The following is a 24,415-nucleotide window of genomic DNA, read 5'->3' as shown; positions in this document are numbered from 1 at the left end:
ATGGCAGGATTCCTCCCTCTGGAACTAAGATCTCTAGGCCAGCAAAACATAATGTTGCAGAAACAGGAAGCAAAAATTTTACTAGTGGATCACTAGCAGTGATGGTGAGTGGTGCCACTTCCGTTTCCACCTCTTGATTCCTGGACCCGTGAATCCTGGCTGTGGGAGAAACAGTACCATATAATGGATGCTGATTCAGAACATGCACAGCCTTCTGGAGAACTTTGCCTCTGCCCTGCAAAGTATTGTCACCTAGTTGGCATTATAATTGTGACTTCAAATGGCTATTCCACTGTTCTATCAATCCAGCTACTTCAGGATGATGGGGAACATGGTAAGACCAGTGAATTTTATAAGCATGAGCCCACTGCCACGCTTCTTTAGCTGTAAAGTGAGTGCCTTGGTCAGAGGCAATGCTGTGTGGAATACTATGACAGTGGATAAGGCATTCTGTGAGTCGATGGATGGTAGTCTTGGCAGAAGCATTGTGTGCAGGTTAGGCAAACCCATATCCAGAGTAAATGTCTATTCCAGTGAGGACCTCTGCCTTTTCCATGATGATAGAGGTCCAATATAATCAACCAGCTACCAGCTAGCTGGCTGATCACCCCGAGGAATGGTGCCATATTGAAGACTCAGTGTTGGTCTCTGCTGCTGGCAAATTGGGCACTCAGCAGTGGCTGTAGCCAGGTCACCCTTGGTGAGTGGAAGTCCTTGTTGCTGAGCCCATGCATAACCTCCATCCCTGCCACCATGGCCACTTTGTTCATGGGTCCATTGGGTGATGACAAAGATGAGTGGGGAAAGAGTCTGAGTGGTGTCCGCAGAACAGGGTCATCCTATCCACTTGATTTTTGAAATCCTTCTTTTCTGGGGTCACCTGTTGGTGAGCACTCACATGGGATACAAATATCTTCACAGTTTTTGACCACTCAGAGAGGTCCATCCACATACCTCTTCTCCAAATTTCTTTGTTACCAATTTTCCAGTCATGCTCCTTCCAAGTCCCTGACCATCCAACCAAACCATTGGCTACAGCCCTTGAATCAGTATATAATCACACATCTGGTGATTTCTCCTTCCATGCAAAGTGCACAACCAGGTGCACTGCTTGAAGTTTTGCCTACTTGGAAGATTACCATTCACAGCTCTTCTTCAGGGATGTCCTAGAAAGAGGCTGTAGTGCTGCAGCTGTCCACTTTGAGTGATGCCTGCATATCATGCAGAACCATCTCTTCTTCTGTCAATGATCATAGGGAATTCATCACGAGGCCATTGGTGCAAGCTGGGGGAGAGAAGGCAGGGTGGCAGGACTGGAGACCGTGGGCATTTGAGCCACTTCCTCATGTAACTTACTTGTGCCTTCAGGACCTGCTTGAGCCCAATCACATATACCACTTCCATTTGATTGTGGAATGCTGCTGTGCACAACCCACTTTATGGCTAGATGGGTCAGAAAGCACCCAGTTCATGATAGGAAGTTCAGGTCACCTGGGTACTTGATAATCCATAGTCAAATGTTCAGTTTCCACCAAAGCCCAGTAATAGGCCAAGAGCTGTCTCTCAAAAGGAGAGTAGTTATCTACAGAAGATGCCAGGGCCTTGCTCCAAAATCCTGGAGGCCTCCACTGTGATTTACCTATTTGGGCCTGCCAAAGACTCCAGACAGCATCCTTATCCTCCACTGACACTTCAAGCAACATTGGTTTTGCTGGGTCATATGGCCCAAGTGACAGAACAGTTTGCACAGCAGCCTGGATCTGTTGCATAGCCTTCTCCTGTTCTGGACCACACTCAAAACTGGGAGCCTTTTGGATCACTGAGTAAATGCACCAGAGTAACACACCCAAATGAAGAATACGTTGTCTCCAAAATCCAAATAAACCTATTAGGCCTTGTGCCTCTTTCTTGGTTGTAGGAGAGTCCAAATGCAGCAACTTATCCTTCACCTTAGAAGGAATATCTCAACAAGCCCCACACCACTGGACTCCTAGAAATTTTGCTGAGGTAGAAGTTCCCTGAATTTTTGTTGGATTTATTTCCCATCCTCTGGCATGCAAATGTCTCACCAATAAGTCCAGTGTGTTTGCTACTTCTTGCTCACTGGATCCAGTCAGCATAATGTCATCAATATAATGGACCAGTGTGATAGCTCATGAAAGTGAAAAGCAATCAAGGTCTCTCTGAATAAGATTATGACACAAAGCTGGAGAGTTGATATACCCCTGAGGTGGGACAGTAAAAGTATATTGCTGGCCTTGCCAGCTGAAGGCAAATTGCTTCTAGTGGGCCTTATGGGCAGGAATGGAGAAAAAGGTATTTGCCAAGTCAATGGCTGCATACCAGGTATCAGGAGATGTGTTAATTTGCTCCAGCAATGAAACCACATCTGGTATAGCAGCTGCAATTGGAACCACAACTTGGCTACACTTATGATAATCCACTGTCATTCTCCAAGATCCATCTGTCTTCTGCATAGGCCAAATGGGAGAGTTGAACAGGGATGTGGTGGGGATCACCACCCCTGCATCCTTCAAGTCCTTGATGGTGGCACTAATCTCCACAGTCCCTCCAGTGATGCGATATTGTTTTTGATTTACTATTTCTCTAGGTAGAGGCAGCTCTAATGGCTTCTATTTGGCCCTTTCCACAATAATAGCCCTCACCTTACCAGTCAGGTAGCCAATGTGGGGGTTCTGCCTGCTGCTAAATGTGTCTATGCTAATTATGCATTCTGGCACTGGGGAAATGACCATAGGATGAGTCCAGGGACCCACTGTAAGTCAGACCTGAGTTAAAACTCCATTAATTACCTGACCTCCATATGCCCCTATTTTAACTGGAGGACTACAGTGACATTTTGGGTCCCCTGGAATCAACATCAGCTCAGAGCCAGTGTCTAGTAGTCCCTGAAATTTCTGATCATTTCCAGTGCACAGTTACCTGGGTGAAAGCCCAGAGGTCTCCTTGGGGACATGTTGGAGAAAGGTTCACTGCATAAATTGTCGGTAATTTAGTGGGGTCCTTCCTCAAGGTGATCCGGCCTCCCCTTCATTCAAGTGGTTCTGGGTCTGTAAACTGGCTCAAGTCTGGAAATTGATTGAGAGGGTGTGGTTCTCTGTTTTTCTAATTCAAAATAGTCTTTTGTCCATTCAACCTAGAAGTTTTCTGCTTGTATAAATTAAGTAGGAATGCAGTAGGCTTTGTATTGCACTTCTAGGAACATTGTGATTAACTGGCCAATACCAGTGCTCTACACAAGTCATACTATTCTGATTACTGCTTTGCCTCTGCTGTCCATTACAGTAGCTATGCCCACCTTGCCTTTAATGGTTGAGTGTCACCACTTGGCCCCTGCCACCTCAGGATCCAATAATCCTAATTGTATTTAAATTTTGTAGTTGAGTAACTATGGTTCCCACTGTTAGATCTGACATACAGAGAAGAGCAATTACAGGGCTCCTCAAAATTGCAGATGCTGCCCTCACAAATCTGTTTCACAAGGCATTGGTGAAGGATATATCTTCTGGACCCTCCCAGCTAGGATGAGTAGGTCTAAGTGACTAATCCACTCCACCATCCCAATCTCCCTAAGCCTTTGGACCCCTTCCTTTACATTGAACCAAGGGAGATTAGGCACTTCCCGCTCGCTCACGATGAACCATCTTTTAATCCATGTTTCATATGATCAAGCAAATAAACTATTAGAACCTTTTTTTAACTCCCCAAGCTGCAACATTAAAAGCAGAGTCCCCACTTAGTTGTCCCAAATCAATAAATTCAGCCCGATCAAATTCTGTCTTCCTTCCACCATTATCCCACACCCTTAATATTCATTATTATGCTTGTTCACCAGATTTCTGTTTACATAAATTAGAGAACTCAAACAGCCCTTTTTGAGTGTAGCACGCCTCCTCATGGTCACACTCTCAACCTCACCTCTAGGGGTCCCCCAGGACTTTAGTCTAGTTATAGGTCTAGAAGATAACATGAGTGTTGATGGTGGCTCCTAAGGGAGAATCAACATTATTTTGCCTGGCAGCTGCTTCAGGGGAGGCCATCACTGTTGTCTCAGGCAGTGCAGGGTTTATCTCCTCAGACAAAGGCAGAAAGGCTGATGGCAGCATGGGTCGGGGAGGGGAAGTTGTCACTACAGAGTTTACAAATCTAGTGTCCCCATCTTCATCAGGGTCCTCCCACATGTCCCCATTCCACATGGCAGGGTCCCATTCTCTTCCAATCAATGCCTTCACTTTTAGAGTAGACACCTGGTGAGGCTGTGCATGTACCTTTCTTTGCAGGTCAGCCACTCGCATGATAAGAGCTTTCCACAATTTCAGCTCTTCCTCTACAGGAGATAAGACTCTCACTCAGGGCGATCTTAGCAGATTTGAGGCTCAGTATCTGCTTCTGAACCCAGGACTTAGAATCGCTAATTTCATCATTTACTTTCATCACTTTGTCCACTGAACTTAGAAGCAACCATCCAGTTTCATTATATTCCTTGGTTCTCCACATATGGTCAAACATATTATGTATAGAGTCACTAGACTTCTTGCCTCACATGGGCAGTGAATCAGGAGTGTCAAATGTGTTTATTTGGCTAACTCTCTAAAATGTTCACACCAAGGAATATCAGTGTTTTCTATACTGATATACTCTATAGAAGTAGAGTCCTTAGCATTTTGTGCTCTATCATATTAAGCAGCCAACTCCAGAAACCCCCAAACCAACAAAAGAGCTCCATCCTTAATATTCTATTCCTCTAGAACCACTCCTGGTACCAAAATCTATATTAGTCAGGGTTCTCTAGAGGGATAGAACTAATAGGATATACAGGTATATATCCTATTATATACCTATCATATATATATATATATATATATATATATATATATATATATATATTTGAGTTTATTAAGTATTAACTCACCACTTGGGTTACAGAGTGAGGCCCTAACATTATTAGTCTAAAAGCTAGTATATGTAGCTTTGGTTTATAACTCCACATTTTGTTTTCTGCATAACTTAAGATACTGATGCACTGCAAAGAATTATTAGTTTATATTTTTGGGCAAACAACATATAAAGATGAAATTTCATGACAACAACTGAAAGGGGTGGGGATGAAGCTGTTAAGGGAGCAGAATTTGTGTATGTTGTGGAAGATAAGCTGGTATAAATTCAAATTAAAGTGTTATAACTTTAGGATGTAATCCTCATGTTAAACACAAAGAAAACAGCTATAGAATATATGCACAAGGAAATAAGAAAGGAATTTAAATGTTTCAGTATAAAAAATTAAACACAAAAGAAGCCAGTAAGGCAAGAAATGAGGAAAAGAAAGCTGTAAGGCATGTTGAAAACAAATAACAAAATGACAGAAATAATTCCCTTATTAGTAATTATTTAAATGGGTTAAACTCCCCAGTCAAAAGACAGAGATTAGTAGAATGAATAAAAAGACATGATCTTACTATCTGCTCTCTAACAAGAGATTCACTTTAGATCCAAAGACACAAATAGACTGAAAGTGAAAGAATGAGAAAAGATGTTCCATGCAAATAGTAACCAAAAGATAACAGGGGTTGCTATACTAATATTGGACAAGATAAACATAAATATTACAAGAAACAAAAGAAGGATATTTTAATTAATAAGATGTTCAATATAGCAAGAAGAGTAGCTATTATAAACATGCATCTGTTAAGAGATTATTAAAACATATGAAGCAAAATCTTCCAGAATTGAAGGGAGAAATGGACAGTTCAACAATAATAGTTGGAGACTTAATACCCCATTCTCAGTAATGGGTAGACCACCAGGCAGAAGATAAGTAAAGAAATAGAGAGCTCAAACAACACAGTAAACCAACAAGATTTAACAGACGTGTACAAAACACTCTACCCAAAAGGACTAGTATACACATTTTTCTCAAGTTCACATGGGACATTTTCTACAGTAGGTGACATGATGGACCACAAATTAAGTCTTAAGAGGTTTTTAAAAGATAGATATAATGGAGAGTATTATCTCGGACCACAGTGAAATGAAGGTAGAAATAATAACAGAGGTAAAATTAGAATTTGTGGGAATTAAACACCCCAAGACAACCAATGAATCAAAGAAAAAATTATAAGGGAAACTGGAAAACACTTAGAGATGAATGAAACACATCTAGAGAAAGCAAAAACACAACACACTAAAACTTATAGTATGCAATGAAAGCAGTACTGAGGGAGAAATTTATATCTACAAACACTTATTAAAAAAATAAATATTTCAAATCAACAACTTAACTTTACAACTTAAAGGACCAGAAAAAGAAAAACTAAATCCAAAGCTACTAGAAGGAAGGAAATATTAAAGATAAGAGCAGAGATAAGATATATAATAGAAAAACAACAGAGAAAATCAGTGAAGCCAGGCGCAGTGGCTCACGCTTGTAATCCCAGCACTTTGGGAGGCCGAGGTGGGCGGATCACGAGGTCAGGAGATCGAGACCACAGTGAAACCCCATCTCTACTAAAAATACAAAAAAATTAGCAGGGCGTGGTGGTGGGCGCCTGTAGTCCCAGCTACTCAGAGAGGCTGAGGCAGGAGAATGGCGTGAACCTGGGAGGCGGAGCTTGCAGTGAGCCGAGATTGCGCCACTGCACTCCAGCCTGGGCGATAGAGCGAGCCTCCGTCTCAAAAAAAAAAAAAAAAAAAGAAAATCAGTGAAAACAGAAGTTGGTTCTTTGAAAAGATCAATAAAACTGTCAAACCTTTAGCTAGATGGACTAAGAATTAAAGAGAAAAGACTCAAATTACTGAAGTCAGAAATAAAGCAGGGACATTACTACCAATTCCACATAAATAAAAATGACTATAGGAGCATACTGTGGAAAGTTATACAGCAACAAATTGGATAACCTAGATGAAATGGACAAATTCCTAGAAATACAAAATCTAGCAAAACTAAAGCATGAAAAAATAGAAAACCTGAGTAGAACTGTAACTAGTAATGAGATTGAATTAGTAATCCAAATCTCCCAACAATAAAGAATCCTAGACATAATGGCTTCACTTTGAAGTCTACCAAACACTTAAAGAACAATACTGATCCTTTAAATCCTACTTTTCCAAAAAACTGGATAGAAGGGCACACTTCCTAACTCATTCTATAAGGCCAGCATTACTCTGGTACAAAAGACAGATAAAAACACTGCAAAAAAAGAAAAGTATAGGCCAGTATTCCTTATTTACATTGATGGAAAAAGTCAACAAAATACTAATAAACCTAATTCAGCAGAATAGTAAAAGAATTATACACTATGGCCAAATAGGATTCATCTTGGAATGTAAGAATAGTTCAATATATAAAAATCAACTAATGTAATACACCACATTACCAGAATGAAGGAAAAAAATGATCAGCTTAATTAATGTAGAAAAAGTATTTGACAAGATTCAACAACCTTTCATGATTTAAAAAAAAAAAAAAACTCAACAAACTAGGAATGGAAGGCTACTATCTCAACATAATAAAAGCCATATATGAAAACTCATGGCAAACATTGTATTCAAAGATGAAGGATTAAAAGCTTTTTTTCTGAGATGAGGAACAAAGCACAGATGCCAACTTTCACCATTCTATTCAACATAGTTCTGAAAGTTCTAGCCAGAGCAATTAGGCAAGAAAAAAGAAATAAAAGATATCTAGCTTCCAGGGACGTTGTCTAGAGGTACTCAGAGTGGTCCAGCATTTGACATACCATCGTAGGGTTTCCTACAATACAACCACTAATAAAACTAGGCTGTCCTGAACCCCTGGCAATAGAATTGTTTACCTTTATACAAAGAAGGCTGGGAAAGCACCAAATCTGCATGTGGTGTGTGCCCAGGCAGACTTAGAGGGGTTCGTGCTGTGAGGCCTAAAGTTCTTATGAGATTGTCCAAAACAAAAAAACATGTCAGCAGGCCCTATGGTGTTTCCATGTGTGCTAAATGTTTTCATGACAGGATCAAGTGTGCTTTCCTTATTGAGGAGCAGAAAATTGTTGTGAAATTGTTTAAGGTACAAGCACAGAGTCAGAAAGCTAAATAAAAAATGAAGCATTTTTTAAGTAATAAAAATTAAAAGGCTTAAAAAAAGATCCAAATTGGACAGAAAGAAGTAAAATTATCTTTGTTTGCAGGTGATATGATCTTCTGAGTAGAAAACCTTAAAGATTCCACAAAAAATATTAGAACTAATAAGTGAATTCAACAAAGCAGCAGGATTCAAATACAACACAGAAATTCAGTTGCATTTCCATACACTAAGAATGCCAAAAGATAATTATAAAAATGATTCCATTTACAATGGCATCAGAAAGAATAAACTGCCTGAGAATTAACCAAGGAGATCAAATACTTGTACAATGAAAACTACAAAACATTGGTGAACAAAGTTAAAGAAGATATAAATAAATAGAAATATGTTCCATGTTCACAGATTGGAACTTACTATTGTTAAGATGTCAATACTGGCCGGATGTGGTGGCTCATGCCTGTAATCCCAGCATTTTGGAAGGCTGAGGAGGATGTAACACTTGGGGCCAGGAGTTCGAGACCAGCCTGACCACCATGGAAAAACCCCACCTCTAATAAAAATACAAAAATTAGCCAGGCACGTTGGCGCATGCCTATAATACCAGCTACCCGAGTGGCTGAGGCATGAGAATCGCTTGAATCCAGGAGGCAGAGGTTGCAGTGAGCTGATATTATGCCACTACACTCCAGCCTGGGCTACAGAGTGAGACTCTGTCTCAAAAAAAAAAAAAAAAAAAAAAAAAAAGAGGCAATACTATCCAAAGCAATGTACAGAGTCAATGCAATCCCTGTTAAAATCCTAATGGTATTTTTGCATGAATAGAAAAACCCATCCTAAATTTATTTGGAATCTCAAGGGACCCTGAATAGCCAAAACAATCTTGAAGAAGAACTAAGCTAGAGGACTCACACTTCCTGATTTCAAAACTTTGGACAAAGCTACAGTAAACCTATAAACAAGTGGAATAGAATAGACAGCCCAGAAATAAATTCTCATGTAAATAGTCAAAGTATTCTTGACAGTAGGGCAAAGACCGTTCAATGGGGAAATGACAATCTTATCACTTTTTGGCTAGTCACATGCAAAAAAGTGAAGCTAGACTCTTACCTAAAACCATGTACAAAAACGAACTCATAACAGATCAAAGACCTAAATGTAAGACCTAAAACTTAGAAGAAAACACAGGACAATAACTAGTGGCATATACCAACAATGGAATATTATTCTGCCTTAAATAGAAAGGAAATTCTGACAGGCCACATCATGAAAGAACCTTGAGGATATTATGATAAGTGAAATAATACAATCACAAAAAGACAAATACTGTATGATTCCACTTATATGAAGTATTTAGAATAATCAAAATTATAGAGACAAAATAGAATGGTGCTGCCAGGGGATGAGGGAAGTAGAGAATGGGAAGTTATTGTTTAATGGGCACAGAATGTCAGCTTTCAAGATGAAAACAGTTATGGAGATAGAGGGAGGTGATGATTGCACAACATTATAAATGTATTTCGTAACACCAAACTGTACACTTAAAATAGTTAAGATGGTAGATTTTATGTGTACTTTATCACAATAAAATATTAGAGAAAGTATGTGTTCATCATTTACATTACTCTAGTAATTACTCATAGAAATAACCATGAACATGCACTGCAGGGCTATTTTTTTTAGCTGATGCATGGTATAGAATTCTTCCCCATTAGTACAAATGATTTTTCTTTTATATTTAGTAGGTACATGTCTGTAGAACCCATGAGTTAAAAGTTTATTTTGTAGCTTGATAGATTACATGATTTAGTGTAGTGTTTTAGTGTAGAGTAATGTAGTGTTTGCTCTTCATGCAAGTCTTGCTGTGCATTAGGAAGCTTTACAAAACAAAAACAATAACAAAAACACAGAAATGTCTGAGCCTCACTCTACTGGATCAATTAAATCAGAGTCTCTTGGAAAAGGGCCAGGCATAAGCATTTTTAAGTTCCTTAAGCATTTGAAGTTCCTTAAGTTTTAAGGAGAGAGAACCTCTGATTAAGTTTTTCTCAACTTGAGGCATTACAGTTTTGTTGGTTTTATACCTACTAGTGTAGTAGTCTAACTTTGGTTATGGTTTATAGCTTTCTGTTGGCTTTCTTTGGAGTACTTCTTTTGTTATCCTTTCTCTTTCATTCGCCTGGACTGGAAATTATGCTTACTGCCATAAGCTCACATGTCTAACCCAATAGTAATCAGTTTAACTGAGCACAATGTTGAGGTCATTCTTGTCATTCAATATTATTTATAATTTGTAGATGTTGCTGATTCAGAATTTGGACTTAATGTTTATAGCATGTTTAAGTTGATCATCTAGCTTGTAGGTGGCATAGAGCCATTATAATTTTTCTTCGGCATAAATAATGTATTCCTATTAGCAGTATAGTACAACCAGTAATTGCTTAGACTGCACTTTTGTAGTTTTTTTATATTGCCAAGAGAAAGTAGATGGTTCATCTCTGATGCTAAGATGCTCCTATAGTAAAAATGTAGCTTGTCTTATCCATGATATGAGTGGATGTTTTTGGCCATGTATCTCAGTGGTCTGCTTATCATTGTATGCTAAATATTCCTATATACATATAGAACTATTTGGGGGGGTACCAGAGATCATTTGGGTATTTATCCATTGTATTGTGAAGTTTACCCATATTTTCTAGGGAAATGGAAAGGGAGCATTGCCATATTGCTAAATTTGAGCTTTATAGCTCCAATAATGCTGCTTTCTAATTGTGATAGTCATTAATATTGTTGGTCAGCTTTCCAGATCTCTGCCTTCCTGCTGCAAAGTAGACTTGCACATTTGACACCCTTGTGGTATGTAGGGCCAGTAGCTTGTGAGTGAAAGCGATGAATATCACTTCTTTGAGCACTTCACTGCTAGTGAAACATCGTCCAGAGTTCTTTCTTTCCATGGCACAGTGACTGGTAATGTTTGAGGTGTCGGTTTGCTGTTGCCTCAGCCTGGATCCTGAGGGACTGCATTCAACATGTGCTGTGATGACTCCAATAACAAAAAGAGGCCACAGGTGTTTGTATCAATCATATATTGAGTCTATATATGTAGACTAAAGATAGGTAGATCTTTTAAACATAATATTTAAAGTCTAACAGCCATCCCTTGAAGGTAGACATCATCACTCTTTGACATATGGAAGAAACGGAGACTCAGGCTACATGTCTACTCCAATGTCTGTCAGCTGAATGACAGGGCAATGGTTAGAATCCATATATCAAGTCCAAATTCTTTTCTCTTTGTACACTATGCCAACATATATATGCATAAGCAGTGGCCTAATTTATTTTTGAATGTTTTCTCACATTTGTACCTACAATGAGGAAATTTTTTGTTTTTAAATACATGTTGAATGGTGGAAGTCTCTGGTAGACTTGCTCTTTACTTGTTGCTCAGTGCTCCCCTATGGAGTAATAAAGACCAAGAAGAACAGGCAGAATTCTTATTTTCAAATTCCATTTGCAGTGGTCATTTGACTAGTACATCTGGATTAACATCTAATTAAAAAGTGTTTTGCTTCTAAGATTCATTAGGATCCCAATTCTAAGATGTAGTTTGTGATAAGGATTAGTAAACGAGTTTATAGCTTCATCATCTGGCAGCATTTTGCCATCAGAGTAATGGAGTGAAACAGGATACGGATTTATTAGCCAATACACTGGAAAAATATATTGGAAAATAAAAACTAAAAACTAAATATCTCTTGCACCATGTTCCTACTAGCAAATAATCTTGTACAGCTACCAAATTCTCAGCAAAATTTTATTATACTAATCCCATATTTGGCATAAAATTTGCTGTAATTTTGCGATTATTAGATTCAAACATTGTTTGTTTTCTAAACATCCTTTATTTTTTGTCCTGGAGAAAGGTTGAAGGAATTAGAACATGACTCTATAACTGTGACATATTTGTGAATAATTTGCCAAGAAAAACTTTGGTAGTAATTTACAATAGGAAAAGAATAAAGTTGTCAAAGTGGTTAACATAGTGGTTAAAAAAGCTGAAACTGGATCCCTTCCTTACACCTTATACAAAAATTAATTCAAGATGGATTAAAGACTTAAATGTTAGACCTAAAACCATTAAAATCCTACAAGAAAACCTAGGCAATACCATTCAGGACATAGGCGTGGGCAAGGACTTCATGTCTAAAACACCAAAAGCAATGGCAACAAAAGCCAAAATTGACAAATGGGATCTAATTAAACTAAAGAGCTTCTGCACAGCAAAAGAAACTACCATCAGAGTGAACAGCCAACCTACAGAATGGGAGAAAATTTTTGCAACCTACTCATCTGACAAAGGGCTAATATCCAGAATCTACAATGAACTCAAACAAATTTACAAGAAAAAAACAAACAACCCCATCAAAAAGTGGGCAAAGGACATGAACAGACACTTCTCAAAAGAAGACATTTATGCAGCCAAAAAACACATGAAGAAATGCTCATCATCACTGGCCATCAGAGAAATGCAAATCAAAACCACAATGAGATACCATCTCACACCAGTTAGAATGGCCATCATTAAAAAATCAGGAAACAACAGGTGCTGGAGAGGATGTGGAGAAATAGGAACACTTTTACACTGTTGGTGGGACTGTAAACTAGTTCAATCATTGTGGAAGTCAGTGTGGCGATTCCTCAGGGATCTAGAACTAGAAATACCATTTGACCCAGCCATCCCATTACTGGGTATATACCCAAAGGCCTATAAATCATGCTGCTATAAAGACACATGCACACGTATGTTTATTGCGGCACTATTCACAATAGCAAAGAGTTGGAACCAACCCAAATGTCCAACAACAATAGACTGGATTAAGAAAATGTGGCACATATACACCATGGAATACTATGCAGCCATAAAAAATGATGAGTTCGTGCCCTTTGTAGGGACGTGGATGAAACTGGAAAACATCATTCTCAGTAAACTATCGCAAGGACAAAAAACCAAACACCGCATGTTCTCACTCATAGGTGGGAATTGAACAATGAGGACTCATGGACACAGGAAGGGGAACATCAGACTCCGGGGACTGTTGTGGGGTGGGGGGAGGGGGGAGGGACAGCATTAGGAGATATACCTAATGCTAAATGACGAGTTAATGGGTGCAGGAAATCAACATGGCACATGGATACATATGTAACAAACCTGCACATTGTGCACATGTACCCTAAAACCTAAAGTATAATAAAAATAAATAAATAAATTAATTAATTAATTAAAAAAAAAAGGCAGAATCTAGAATCAGGTTCTTTGGGCTTTAAGGATAGCTCTGCTACTTACTAATGCTTCACCTAAGACAAGTCACTTAACTTTTACAAATCCCAGATGCCCTATCTTATTTATTTATTTATTTGTTTATATTTTGAGATGGAGCCTCACTCTGCCACCCAGGCTGGAGTGCAGTGGCACAGTCTCGGCTCACTGCAGCCTCTGCTGCCCCAGTTCAAGCGATTCTCCTGCCGTTCTCCTGCCTCAGCCGCCCGAGTAGCAGGGATTACAGGCACCTGCCACTGCGCCTAATTTTTGTAGTTTTAGTAGAGATGGGGTTTCACCAGGTTGGCCAGGCTGGTCTTGAACTCCTGAACTTGTGATCCACCCACCTCAGCCTCCCAAAGTGCTGGGATTACAGGTGTGAGCCACTGTGCCCAGCCACCTTATCTTTAAAATAGAAATTGTGATAGCATCTGCCTTATAAAGTGGATATGAGTGTTAATTGAGATAATACATGCAAAGCATTTAGCATGTGCTTGTCATACAGTAGGCTCTCAATAAATGTTAGTTGTTAGTATTCGTTGGAAGTAACAGGTTAAATATATAGTCAAATTATCTATTTCCTTTCCCTAGGACCCCATGTCTATAGGAGAGAGTACCAAAAAGATGCTGAGAACAATAAGGTGGAGAATAGTATCTTTTATTTTGACTAAGATCATATATAGAAAATTATGTGATTTTAATGGTCTTTATCAACAAACACAATGCTCCCAGAAATTGAGAGAAGTAGAGCTAGTTGATCATCTTATTCTTTGATTCTTCAGTACACGACTGAAATGAGACCATTGCTGCAATGTTTTCATAGTTTAGTGTAAACAGAAGTGTCAAGAACTATTGAAAGCAGGAAATAAGTTAGAGCCTTCTTAATCTGACTCCTTGGTGAATGAATAAGCCCAATATTAGCAGTGTCTCCAGAATACTTTGGATTTGTTTGATGGAATTTGGAAGGAGAACAGGAAATACTATATTTCATGTTCTTTGCAACTGAATGAAACCAGTTTCTTTCCCTAACTCTATTCTCCTTTTTGGATTCACTCACATTTATATATGCTGACTTCGCAGCACCAACTAAATTGTTGAATTCACCCCTATCATCTCTCAACTTCATCTCTTATAAATTTAGATAGCTGTGAACTTGTACAAAAGTTAAAAGTCCAAACCAAATAATATGACCAACTTCACTCAGTATGTAAAGAATGGAACAGATGGCTACCTTTTCCATCATCAAATGCATGAAAAATTTATCAATTACGTTTCTCTATTGAACCTTCAATGGAACAGCAATATTCTTTTCTAAGAAATTTCAATATATAGCTTTCTCAATTTTCTAAAAGTGCTTATTTTCTGTTAAAGAAAAAAACATGAATCAGGTCATTGTTTTTAAGCCAATATACCAGACTCACAAAATTGCCCTGAGAGTCATTTCCCTTGTAAGTAAAGTTGCCTTATAATGAGATTTTTTGTGTTGGGGTTCTTAAATTAGTAAATAGCTGGAGAGTAACTTCTTGTTACATTCTTCCATCAAGAATGGTGAAGTCTAAAACTCAAAATCATATAATTGTGAAAGTTTATAATTGTATATATTCTTTATCATTTTGCTTTCATTAATTCTTCTGTCTACCTTATTTTTACACATCAAAAGGAGTTTTAATAAAGCTTGACATATATATTGCATTAATAGTGCTGATATCATGAAGCAGGACTTATGTAGGGAGTATGATGTCCTAGCATTTTTAAAAATGAGATATTAGGTCATGCAAATATTTGTAAGAAAGGAGAGGATATATTATTAAATTTTGTGGATTTCCTCCTTTGTTATCTTTGTCATTACAGGCAAGTGTTATTCCCTTTCATGAGTACGCATTATACTTCTTCATATTACTTTTTCACTTCTAACTTTTATTTTAAGTTCAGTGGTACACATGTAGGATGTGCACGTTTGTTACATAGGTAAGTGTGTGCCATGGTGGTTTGCAGCACAGGTCATCCCATCACCCAGGTATTAAGCCCAGCATCCCTTAGCTATTCTTCCCTATCTTCTCCATCTTCCTACTCCCCACCCTCTGACTGGCCCCAGTGTGTGTTGTCTCTCCCCTTGTGTATTTGGTCTCATTTAGCTCCCACTTAAAAGTAAGAACATGCAATATTTGGTTTTCTGTTCCTGCATTAGATGGCTAAGGATAATGGCCTCTGGCTCCATCCATGTCTGTACAAAGGACATGATCTCATTCCTTCTTATGGCTGCATAGTATTTCATGTTGTATGTATACCACATTTTCTTTATCCAGTCTATCATTGATGGGCATCCAGGTTGATTCCACGTATTTGCTATTGTGAATAGTGCTACAGTGAACATATGTGTGCATGTATCTTTATAATAGAGTGATTTTATTCCTTTGGGTCTATACCTAGTAATGGGATTGCTGGGTCTAATGGTATTTCTGTCTCAAGATCTTTGAGGAATCACCACACTGTCTTCCACGATGGTTGAACTAATTTACATTCCCACCATCAGTGTAAAAGTATTCCCTTTTCTCTACAACCTCACCAGCATCTGTTATTTTTTGGCTTTTTAGTAATAGCCATTCTGACTGGTGTGAGATGGTCCCTCATTGTGGTTTTTATTTGTATTTTTCTAATGATCAGTGATGTTGAACTTGTTTTCATATGCTTGTTGGCAGCATGTATGTCTTCTTTCGAAAAGTGTCTGTTCATGTACTTGGCCCACTTTTAAATGGGGCTGTTTGTTATTTTCTTGTAAATTTGTTTAAGTTCTCATAGATGGTGGATATTAGACTTTTGTCAGATGAATAGATTGCAAAAAGTTTCTTCCATACTGTACATTGCCTGTTTACTCAGTTGATAGTTTCTCTTGCTGTACAGAAGCTCTTTAGTTTAACAAGATCCCGTTTGTCAATTTTTGCTTTTGTTGCAATTGCTTTTGACTTTTGTCATGAAATCTTTGCCCATGCCTGTGTTCTGAATGGTATTGCCTAGTTTTTTTTCCAGTGTTTTTATAGTTTGGGGTTTTACATTTAAGTCTTTATTTCATATTGAGTTAATTTTTGTAAATGGTGTAAGGAAGGGGTCCAGTTTCAATTTTCTAGATATGGCTAGCCAGTTCTCCCAGCAGCTTCTATTAAATAGGGAATCCTTTCCCCAGTGCTTATTTTTGTCAGTTTTGTTGAAGATCAGATAACTTAGGTGTGTGGCCTTATTTCTGGGTTCTCTATTATGTTTCATTGGTCTATGTGTCTGTTCTTGTACCAGTACCATGCTGTTTTGGTTACTGTAGCTCTGTAGTATAATTTGAAGTCAGGTAGCATGATGCCTCCAGCTTTGTTCTTTTCGCTTAGGATTGTTTTGGCTATTCAGGCTCTTTTTCGGCTCCATATGAATTTTAAAAGAGCTTTTTCTAATTCTGTGAAGAATGTCAATGGTAGTTTAATGGGAACAGCATTGAATCTATAAATTACTTTGGGCAGTATGGCCATTTTCATGATATTGATTCTTCCTATCCATGAGCATGGCTGTGTTTCCATATGTTTCTGTCCTCTCTGATTTCTTTGAGCAGTGGTTTGTTGTTCTCCTTGAAGAAGTCCTTCACTTCCCTTGTTAGCTGTATTCCTAGGTATTTTATTCTTTTTGCAGCAATTGTGAATGGGAATTCATTTGCAATTTTGCTCTCGGTTTGCTTGTTGTTGGTGAATGCTAACAATTTTCACATATTGACTTTGTGTCCTGATACTGTGTTGAAGTTTCTTATCAGCTTAAGAAGCTTTTGGGCTGAGACGATGGGGTTTTCTAGATATAGGATTATGTCATTTGCAAACAAAGATAATTTGACTTTCACCTTTCCTATTTGAATACTATTTCTTTCTCTTGCTTGATTGCCCTGGCCATCACTTCCAATACTGTGTTGAATAGGAGAGATGAGAGAGGCCATCCTTGTCTTGTTCCAGTTTTCAAGGGAATGCTTCCAGCTTTTGCATTCAGTATGATATTGGCTGTGGGTTTGTCTTTTATGGCTCTTATTATTTTGAGGTATGTTCCTTCAATACCGAGTTTATTGAGAGTTTTTTACATGAAGGCATGTTGAATTTTGTCAAAGGTCTTGTCTGCATCTATTCAGATAATCATATGTTTTTTGTCTTTAGTTCTGTTTATGTGATTCATCACATTTATTGATTTGCATATGTTGAACCAACCTTGCATCCTGGGGATGAAGCCAACTTGATTATGGTGGATAAGCTTTTTGATGTGCTGCTGGATTTGGTTTGCCAGTATTTTGATGAGGATTTGTGCACTGATGTTCATCAAGGATATTGGCCTGAAGTTTTCTTTTTTTGTTGTGTCTATACCAGGTTTTGGTATCAGGATGACACTGGCCTCATAGAATGAGTTAGGGAGGAGTCCCTTCTTCTCTATTTTTTGGAATAGTTTCAGTAGGGATGGCATCATCTCTTCTTTATACCTCTGCCCTCTATCTTTCCTTTAAAGTATCTTCTAGTAAAGGATCAGGTCCAGTCCATGAATTAGGTGAAATCCAGTATCCCCAAATCCTAAACAGTGCTGACTAAACTAGTTTTGAAAATAAATTTAGAATTATCACTTCTTTACCATTTGTTTAGCTCCCAGAATATGTACTGATTCTGCATCACATATTTAACCATCTTCTTTACCTAGATTTCCCACCTGCCCTTATGATTCTATCATTAAACATAGAATCTGAGCATCTGTTTGTAATAAACACAACTAGGGTTTCACCTTAAACACATATTCTATAAAAAATAAGCAAATATGGAGTAGAAAATAGCATCCAAGTATACTAACATTCTTTTAGGTTCAGGTCTTGATATCCATTAATATTGTGGCTTAAAACTTTTTAGGCTAATCCTGAGTTTTTAAAGGCTTAGTGCAGATGAGTGCATGCTTATTCCATGACTGATTTAGACCTGTACACTTCTTGCAGTTCTATTTAATGTCTCTAGCTGCAGCAGTCTGCCTGGCTAGAGCAGTGGAAGATAGCAGCACTTTAGATAAGCACTGGCCTTAAAAATTGTCTATTGACTCTATGCTCATCTGCTTCTTGTGCTGTATTCATCAATATATTACTAATACTTCACTATCATTTTACATAGCAGAGTTTACAACTGCTTTTTCTGCCACAGACCTGATGAATTTCGGTTTTGTTAAAAATAAAAATTCTACACCTTTAAATCAGAATATATAAAATACTTTAAACTGTACACAGTGTTTTTATTCTTTTTAAAAATTGTATTAAAATAGATATAAGGTAAAATTTACCATCTTAATCATTTTTAAATGTACAGGTCACTGGTGATTTAAATTTTTTAACTACTGATTAATAGTCCTGAAAATTTTTTCCTAAGCAATATAAAACTGACCTGATGCAGAAAATGCCACATGGCAGTTACTCATCATTTTCAACACCACTTATTTTTTTATGATATGGGCTAAGGAACTGTTTATAACACCATCTTTGATAGTTAGGCAATAGAATTACCTTGTAGTGAAACAATATCATTTTGTAGCGGCTGAACACACAAACTCTGTAGGTTGTCTGTTATGAATTACAACTGTGTCTTACTCTGTATGTAAACTTGTGCAAGTTCTAAACTCAGTGCCTCTGCTTTCTCATCTGTAAAATGAGGATTCTAGTGCCTACTTTATAAGCTTGTTAAAAAGCTAAATGAGTTATTTGTGAAGTGCTTAGGATGGTGCCTGTCAGCACTATATAAGCGTTGAAGAACTTAGTAAGTTTAAAATATTAGGTTCATTAAATTGTAGAACTACTATAGAAATTAAATACATACACAGCCAACTTCTCTCTATTGTGAATAGAGTTCCTGTCTCATTTTTTGGACTGTAGACATCAAATGATAATCTCACATAATCTTCATTTGTTAAGAATGCTGAGGTTCAGGTTAAGTGACTTGCCTGAGGTTACACAGCAGCAGAACCAGGACTCAAGCCGAGATCTTATGATTACAAGCTCCAGGTTTTTATATTGTATGTCAACCTGCTTGAAATTTACATTGGGGCATCTGCTTCTCATCTTCATAAGCATACCAAATTCATAATAAGCTATCATTTGTAAACTGGAAAACCACACAGGCCTTCTTATTGATCAACTCTTGTTAATTCAGCCAACCTGATTAATTAGTTTAACCTTTAACCAGGGTCTTTCAAAGCTGAATAAAGATATGAAAGATCTTTTCGTCATGCTTAGCGCATTGATTTCTTGCCATGGATTTGGAGGCTCTTCACGTTGTCATTAAAACCTGGGATTTATTTCATTCCCTTTTAACATAGCAGTAACTGGTTATTATTAATACAAATGTTGTTATCCTGTTGCCATTGTTCGTTTTGTGTTTTTTTGTTTGTTTATTTGTTTGTTTTGATCTATTCTTGGTTCCCAGGCTTGCTGGTCATCACATTCTGCTGTAGAGCTCCTTAAAGATATCTATTCTTGGCCAGGCGTGGTGGCTCATGCCTGTAATCCCAGCACTTTGGGAGGCCATGGGGGGTGGATCATGAGGTCAGGAGATCGAGACCATCCTGGCTAACACGGTGAAACCCCGTCTCCACTAAAAATACAAAAAACTAGCCAGGCATGCTGGCGGGCGCCTCTAGTCCCAGCTACTCAGGAGGCTGAGGCAGGAAAATGGCGTGAACCCGGGAGGCGGAGGTTGCAGTGAGCGGAGATTGCACCACTGCACTCCAACCTGGGTGACAGAGCGAGACTCTGTCTCCAAAAAAAAAAAAAACGTATTCTTGAAACCACTGTCTTTGGTAAATCTCAAGAACCACTGTATAGCAGATTATTTTCCCAAAATATTTTCTATGTGGTACTGGAATTAACTAAAGAAGATATTTATGTGAAAGTGTATTGTTTGTATTATGTTTATTGTGTTTACTCTATGGAATGTGTGAAAGTATTTATGAAGCTGTGGTACTGAAGAAGCCAGGAAAATCTTGGGCAGGATTGTGACATTAAGCTCCCTTGTCTTTTTAAATATGTTTCTTCTTTTGGTGGTGCCTGATTTTCTCTCTGCTGTGACAGCCAGAGCCCTCTCACTTTCTCTTCTCAAAATCTGATTTCAGGTCTGTCACACTGTATGACTGGCGTATTGGTGGTATAAAAATTGTTTTCTAAAAGGATGTCACTCCAGATAGTGGACAAACCTAAAATGTTAGATTGGGGCTTCTTTAAAAAAAATTGCCACATGTAGCGGTTGTTTATTCCTTCTAGATAGGAAAAGAGCTTAGATATTCAAAATTTTTAGTAACTATATGTTAAAGTCTAGGTGAATACAAAGCTTATCTAGTACGTTGTGATTTTTCTGATTGGTTCATTGGAGCCATTTTATCATAAACTGCTTCATTTCCTACCTCCCTACCCCTACCTGCAATGTTGCAGGGAGTACCCAGTTATGAATTTGATCTTCTGTCTTGATATTTTCCAATATTTCAAGTCAAGTAATGGAATTACACTATAAAGATTTGACTCCCAAATTTTCTAATTATTTTTCTCTGGCTAATTTCTTCTCTAGTGCCCATTGCATTCTTGGCATTATCTCTCAATCTGATGTAAGGGATCACACTAAACAGAGCTAGACTTTTTTTTTTTCTTTTTTTTTTTTTTTAGCTTTAATAGTTTACACTTTCCAGTGGCATGAAGAGTGGGGTACATAAGTTGTTTTGATCTTAAAATTCTGCTGAGGTAAGGAAGCAAAATTACTATTTGTGTCTGTAGGAAACTTAAGCAGAGTAAGCAACAAGTCAGTAACAGTTTTTAAGCAATATTTGATTCAAGTATTCAATAATTTGAATAAGCTGTCTAAATAAACCATGTTTGATTGTTTGAAGATTGTATGAACCTATGTTAAAGTGACAGGTGAGCGGGAAGGCAGATATTATTAGAAAGCCAAGGAGGCTAACTAAAGCTATGGCTTCTCTGATGCACGTGGGTATAATGTGGCAATCTTCTAGTTTGTATCAAAGGAACAGGAATGTTCTTACTGTCTGGATTACTGGTTGCTGTTGCAGAAATCCAATTTAAAGAACACAAGACATCCTAGTGATTAAGTTTCTACTGAACTGCTTTAAGTGAAAACGATCTGCCCAACAGAGGAAAAGAGCAATAGCTTTGGCACAATAGTAAATAGAATGATGCATCAGTGCAATACATGGTTAGAGTCAGTGAGCAACACTGCAACTTTGAATGTATAAATAGCAGCAATTAACATAACTCTCTAGGCGGATACTTTATAATAGGTGGTAGTGTTGGTTTTTAAACATTTAGTAGTGATACAGTCCAAAGGATAATAATTTTTTATTTCTTTAGATTATGAGATCTGTGACTTATATCCACATATTGCTAAAGACATATAAGAAATAATTTAAAGTAATGATCAATATTTGAAATCATATCAATGAATTTTTGAAGCTCTATAAAGAAGATTGTAAGTATGTGTGATTCCAGTTTTCCAGATTTTAAATATATAAACATTGTGTCTAAAAGATAAATTTTCTAAATTGGAGGTGCTTATATTTGCAGTTAGCTTTAATATTGATATTTGAATTGATAATTTTAGATTATAGATGTTGTCATTGTACCTAGAGTATTGTTATGAAGTTCGCCCATCCCCCAGATTGGTCATACTAAGAACATTTGATTGAAGTACTTTAGTTTTAAAGTTAGGTACCATTTTTTATATAACATTATGCTTGACATTAGACACACATTTTTTTCAAGAAAAAAAGTGCTACCAACACTAGAGGATAAATCAGTGACCTATGAAATACTTTACAGACCTAAATTTTTTACCCAAAATGAAGTTTTATATTATTTTAGTATCAGTGTAATACCAGGTGATCATTATGTTTCTACATTTTTCTTTTTCCTTTGTAGAGGGTAATCACATAATTCAAGATTTAAAAATGTAGCAGCCTTTCGTTTTCATCTCCAGTTTCCTGACTGGGTTGTTTTACATGCCACCTTGAACGAAATATGTCTATTTATACTACTCAATAAATATTTACTGAACTCCTATTATTTGAAATTCTTCTAGGTTCCAAAGTGAACAAAATAGACAAAATTGAATGCCCTCATAAAATTTAAATTAGTGGAATAAGACATGTAATAAAGAAATAAATAAGAAAAACAATATAGTATGTTAGTTATTTTTGAGTGCTATGTAGAAAAATTAGGGGAAAGCAATAGGCAGAGTTAAGAAGTAGAATACCAAGGGGTGGGAAGGAAAGATTGTCACCTCCATATCTATTCTAATATTCAAAGCCACATAGCTAGGACATTCTTCCCTACAATTAACCAAACACTACTGGTTGGTTGTTAATAAGTTTTGTCTTGGTTGTATTTTTCTCTTTCTTTTACTGCAAAAAGTGGTCAGGCCCCTTACATTCTCATATGTCAGGGGAGTTTTCTGTTGTGGTGGTCAAAAGCAGGGTTTACTTATTTTCCTGATCTGAGTTCCTTGAGGGTGGGCAGGGCAGACTGGGAACACAGAGGCCAGGGCCACTGCGAGGGAGACACAGGAATAGCAAGGCAGAGAAGATAGTCTCCCACACTTGGAAGAGAAGAGAAGTCTGTCAGTGCCTTGGGCATGTGGCAGTACCTTGAAGAAGAATAGCACTGTGGTATACCCAGGGAGGTTGAACCCCTGCTATCAAGGCTCCTAGCCTCTGAAAAGATTCTTTTGTGCAGGTGTGGCAAAGAAGCTGTTGGGCTGCCTAACTTCGAGGGACTTGAACAAAAATAATATTCACGTAACCATGATGGGCTGAAGAGCAGTGATCTGCCCTCATTTTTTAGGTACCTTTTAGGCACAATGCCTTTCTGATTTATGTGAACCTAGGGAATGTAAAAGGTGGCCCCAAAATGACAGAGATCGAATTTCTTATTATCCTGGTTGGATGAGCACTGTCACATTCAATTTGATTTTGCAAATATGAGGTAATATAACATTGCTTACACATTCAAGTTTGAAAATTAAGATTTATCCTGCTACAACCCCAGGTTATTATTTATTACATCTTGATTATTCCTCTTGTAGAGGAAAAAAGTCTTAAAATAGGAAACAACAGAAGACATGAATTTCTGCCAGATTGCAAATTTCTCTCCACTGGCCTCACTGTTGGACAAACCCTTATGTATTTTTTTCCTTGAATTTTTTTACTCCACATTAGTATGCAGAAATAGCACAAACCTTGTTCAGTGAGTCCAAAGTTATTGAAAAGAGACATTCAACTTCTTCCTTAAGGAAATGGGAAAGGAAAAATGAGGTTAAGGCCTTCAGTTGGTCAATAATACCTGATTAAAACAAGATCACATAGAACAGTGCTTTACAAACTTTTCAATTTTGGACACAGCTAAAGATTTTCTCAGACATACAGCATTATCTTCTCTGTCTAGCCATATGTTTAGTTTCAAACCTCACTCTTGCTTCAGACATTTCCATGCTTATTCATTTATCAAAAATCATCTTATTTATATTCATAAGTTTACATAAATTTTTAGTCTAAGTGTCTTTCTTCTCTTTCTATAATTATTATTTCCTTTATCCTCCACTGAAAATTTAGTAAAACTGATTGAGAAAACTCAAGTTGCCAAAGTAATATAGACATATTAAGGATATAATATCCTCTCTCGGAATCATAGGATTTACTGGAATGTGATGATCATGATACCCACTCCTTCCTATAGTCTCATCTGGAGTTACTGGTATTAACCCTTGACTTTATAAGCTTTTAGGTTCTTGGAAGTTTTTACTAAAGAGCTGCCTTGAAAATGTTTAAATTTAAATTTTAAATTAAAAAATTAAAATTTGTCTGTGTTTTGCTTTGGGTTGGGAGAGAAGCTAATTTGAAAATTCTAAAATTAATAGATATACTCAGATTTTAGTGAAAGTCTTTAGAACCTCAAGCTAAGTACAAAAATAATTATTTTTGCATTGCAA

General features: G+C 37.4%; 1 protein-coding gene and 1 pseudogene across 3 annotated transcripts in view; both read left to right on the top strand.

Moving 5' to 3' along the window:
• The window catches only part of RBMS3 (RNA binding motif single stranded interacting protein 3), a 1,708,877-nt gene that overhangs the window by 89,041 nt on the left and 1,595,421 nt on the right, over window positions 1-24,415 (top strand). The gene's annotated exons all lie outside the window — the stretch shown is intronic.
• On the top strand, window positions 5,102-8,736 carry LOC129491312 (large ribosomal subunit protein eL34-like; annotated as a pseudogene).

This window comes from Symphalangus syndactylus, chromosome 1 (assembly GCF_028878055.3).
Source record: "Symphalangus syndactylus isolate Jambi chromosome 1, NHGRI_mSymSyn1-v2.1_pri, whole genome shotgun sequence".
Taxonomy (NCBI): domain Eukaryota; kingdom Metazoa; phylum Chordata; class Mammalia; order Primates; family Hylobatidae; genus Symphalangus; species Symphalangus syndactylus.
Note: the sequence above shows the minus strand (reverse complement) of the source record. Positions and strands in the feature narration are given on the sequence as shown.